General features: G+C 40.5%; 1 long non-coding RNA gene across 1 annotated transcript; it reads left to right on the top strand.

The window, feature by feature from the left end:
• The first annotated feature begins 2,324 nt into the window (after positions 1 to 2,324).
• LOC137287677 (uncharacterized) lies at positions 2,325 to 4,165 on the top strand. The gene is made up of 3 exons (XR_010957048.1): positions 2,325 to 2,361; positions 2,964 to 3,134; positions 4,108 to 4,165. It is a non-coding gene; the product is annotated as an uncharacterized lncRNA (long non-coding RNA).
• The last annotated feature ends 216 nt before the right edge of the window (positions 4,166 to 4,381 follow it).

The following is a 4,381-nucleotide window of genomic DNA, read 5'->3' as shown; positions in this document are numbered from 1 at the left end:
AAAAGACATATTTCCGAACACTTTTTCCCCAAACAGTGATTAAATATAGAAGGTAAACATGAGTAGTGATCAAGTGCGTGATGCTACAACACCGCGAACTCTCGCATTTGCAATGGACAGTTTGGGACAGTTCCCGAAGAACACTGGACTCAAAAGGTAAAACATATCCATAACTTACTTCTTGTTTCAAAGGCATTTAGAAGTTGGTGGAATCAAACTCAATATACTTTATGGTTCTTTATTATACAAAGTCACAACGTTTCGAAACAGTTCCTAGTCTCTTCTTCAGGTGCGCATGAATAACACAATTATGCTTGTCATATGGAAAAGACATATTTCCGAACACTTTTTCCCCAAACAGTGATTAAATATAGAAGGTAAACATGAGTAGTGATCAAGTGCGTGATGCTACAACACCGCGAACTCTCGCATTTGCAATGGACAGTTTGGGACAGTTCCCGAAGAACACTGGACTCAAAAGGTAAAACATATCCATAACTTACTTCTTGTTTCAAAGGCATTTAGAAGTTGGTGGAATCAAACTCAATATACTTTATGGTTCTTTATTATACAAAGTCACAACGTTTCGAAACAGTTCCTAGTCTCTTCTTCAGGTGAAGTGATTGTAAAACTAAAGGGATGTGGTGTATACTAGTATATACACATAACAGTAGACAGATAAAAATGGGTTACAAGATATACAGGTTTCTATTAATTGATGTACTTGATGTACAGGCTTCACCTGGTGGGTGTGCAGGCTTTGTTGGTGGTATATTAGGCATCCCTGGTACAGCAACGGAGAAATACCAGTGACACAAAAAAGTTAGTCAGCTACGACGTGGTAGACCTGTTTACCAATATACCCATCAAAGAAGCTATTCACATTCTATCCACTAGACTGGAAACATCCCTACCAGACCTAGACACCAAACTCACACTCCAAAGCATCGTCGATCTCGTAAGTAAATGCTTCATGATTTCATATTTCAACTGGAACGGCTAGCTCTACCAACAGATCCATTGATTGCCAATTGGATCCCCTCTATCACCACTACTGACAGAAATATACATAATTACCTTTGAGGAAACTGCCCTGAAAATTGCACCATTCACCCCAAAGCATTGGTCCCGCAAAGTAGATGATGTCCTAGCCCTCCTAGACGACAACTAAGATCCTGATACTGATCAGTATATTCATCACCAGTCCAACCATCAACCCCCCCCCCCCCCCAGATCAAGAAAGGCATAGTAGCTACTCTGACACGAAGAGCGAAAGCAGTCTGCAGTCCTGACAGTCTCCACAGCGAATTAAAACACCTGAAATCAACCTTCCAAGACCTTAACGAGTCAGCAATACCATCACAAAAACACTGAAAGAAACTTCTAAGTCAGCTAAACCAGAACCTTCCCCCATCAGAATTAACATACCATACCATGGCCAGATAAGTCATCGCATCAGCCGTCTCATCAAGAAAACAACAGGAATAGATGTCACCTTCCGTAGCGAGACCAACATGAAAACACCATTATAAGCTAATGGACGCGGGCCAACAATCCAGCAGGATGCATCTACCAGATCCTGTGTAGTTGTAAAGAGACATATATAGGAGAACCCGGTCGGTCACTGGCTGTAGGTTAAAAGAACACAGAACATCAGTTCAAAATTTGGATCAGAAATCTGCTGTATGTGAACACATCATGCACATCCCCAATCATAAGATTGTATGCGACAACACTAGGACATTAGTTAGGAACGCCAATGACTTCAAAAGACGCAAGCTCCTAGAAGCCATTGCAATCAAGCGAAACAAGCCCTCAATCAACAGAGACCGTGGTGTTTACCCACCCAATGCATGGAACCACCTTATCTTCAGTGACTAACCTTTATCTAAACATCTTTACCTGTAACTCGTTAACATAACTAGCCTATTATACCACCAATAAAGCCTGCACACCCACCAGGTGAAGCCTGTACATCAAGTACATCAATTAATAGAAACCTGTATATCTTGTTACCCATTGTTATCTGTCTACTGTTATGTGTGTATATATACACCACATCCTTTTTGTTTCACCATCACTTCACCTGAAGAAGAGACTAGGAACTGTTTCGAAACGTTGTGACCTTGTATAATAAAGAACTTGAACCATAAAGTATATTGAGTTTGTTTCATAATATTTTTCGTTTGTAATTGTAATTTATAGAAAGGCCCACCGTTGCAGTGCGACAGAGGCGTGGGGCTCAAGGCTCTGTCGGACAGTTTGTACAACAGTGACATCAAACTCATGGTTATTGGAGGAGCATGTTCTCAGGTGTCAGAAGCAACAGCCAGAGTGTCACATCTGTGGAACCTCGTGCAGGTACAGCACACACGTACCAGGTGAACTGGGTGGAAGAAACAATGCCCATAACAGTATTGATGTATATATTATGTTGAAGGTCGGGTACACGGGCATTACACGTGCGTTACCAGATGTCAGTTTAGATAAATAGAAACACTTCCTCTTTAAAGCCCGGGGACCCCGATACCACTTTCAGATGCCTTTGTTCATAAGTCAAGTACATCTGTATCAATATTCATTGATGAGTACATGTTACTTGTGCTGTACATATTTCATAGTACCTCGATTACACAGGTACCAATATTTCATATATGAGACTCGTTAAAGGTCGAGTGCAACCTGGACTTGAATACGGATTTCATGTCAGTCGAGACCCAAACACTAAGGTTTATTGCATATGGCACAGTTTTACTTACTAGTTCCGGGTGACTTCTGCATAACGGTATAAACTGTTGTGTATATGGAACAGAGTAGACTACTAAACATTGATGCCAACATACGTCTAGCTATCAGCTGCATGAAGGTGGTTTTCTATGTCCACATTGTCAGGAAACTGGAATCCATCTGACCCCCCTTGAACACAACTACCAGCAATCTCGCCTACAACCTTGTGCTTTCAGATCTCCTATGGATCGGTGTCACCATCACTGTCAAACAAAAAAGAGTTTCCAAAATTCTTCAGAGTTATCTCCCCTGAATCCCACATCAACAAAGTCCGTGTGAAACTGTTCCGACATTTTGGGTGGAACAGGATAGGAATCATCTCTGAGAACATGGATCTATTTTCATCAGTAGGTATTTTAACGTAAACTTAGAACGTATCTTTCAAGTAGAAAGCTGATTTTACAATAAAGTTCTTGAAGAATCTGTTTGGGAATAAACTTGAATTGGGATCTGATTTACATTTGCAGATCATGCGACCTGTGACTGCCAAAGTTTCTGTAATGTATTTGAATATTCGTAATTTTTCACAAGATTTTGAAATCAGTTCATGACAACATAAATGAATAATTAATAGATTACATAGAAACACTCACGTCTGGGTTCACTAAAGACAATGCTATGGGACACATAGGTGACAGCAGAATGAAGTACCAAGTTCACTTTTAGATGTCAGATGTTCTGTCCATTGTCTGTGATCGAGTGTGATTTACACACATGGACACTACATGCCATGCAGTTCATGATGTAAAACGGCTTGGGTGGTCCTCCTCGTATACAGGTAACCTCGAACCTTCCTAAAAGTTCAGGATACGTTTTGATCGTTGTCATGTGTTTATGATCAACAGCCAAGGGAGGTAACTCCTAAATATTATTTCTGTGTAAATTGCTTTCTACGGCACAATCTTTCGAACGCTTCATTCACCACATGTACCTTAGTACACTCTACACTACACGGATCAGTGTGTCTGAGTGTTTACGCCGCCTTTAACAATAGTCTAGCAATATCACGGCGGAGAACACCAGAGATGTGATTCATGTGGGGAATCGAACTCTTCAACGTGATGAGCGAACGCTTTAATCACTAGGCTCCACCGCCCGCATAGATCAATGCCTCTGTTTGTTGTGGTTACGCTCAAGACGTTTTGCCATTGACACATTCTTAACTATTAATCTTGAAAGCATTCTACTCTCACTATGAAGTAGAGACAAAACCTGAACAGAATTGCTGAGATTGTTGCAGTGATGTAAATGTTCTCTCTCTGTGGAGAAACCATTTGTTACTTTGGTAACAGGATGCTAAATATCACTGGAATGTTTCAGGCAACTGAAGATCTTATAAAACAACTTCATGCAGCAAATATCACGGTACAATCACGCCAGTTCTTCAATGATCCATCAGTTGAAGTTAAAGAGCTCAAGGTAACTATGGCAACCTCGATACGATCTATAACTCGCTTCAGTCTCTGTTGTACTAGAAGATACTAGTTAATAAACATACAGACGTTTCGCTTTAGAAAGTGTAAAAACTTAAATGGATCCATTTATGGTGCCTGATATGCAGCTATACACAAGTGTTCAAAAACTCTGCCTTAAT

The sequence above is a fragment of the Haliotis asinina genome, chromosome 6, assembly GCF_037392515.1.
Source record: "Haliotis asinina isolate JCU_RB_2024 chromosome 6, JCU_Hal_asi_v2, whole genome shotgun sequence".
NCBI classification, from domain to species: domain Eukaryota; kingdom Metazoa; phylum Mollusca; class Gastropoda; order Lepetellida; family Haliotidae; genus Haliotis; species Haliotis asinina.
This window is presented reverse-complemented; position numbering and strand designations above follow the sequence as displayed.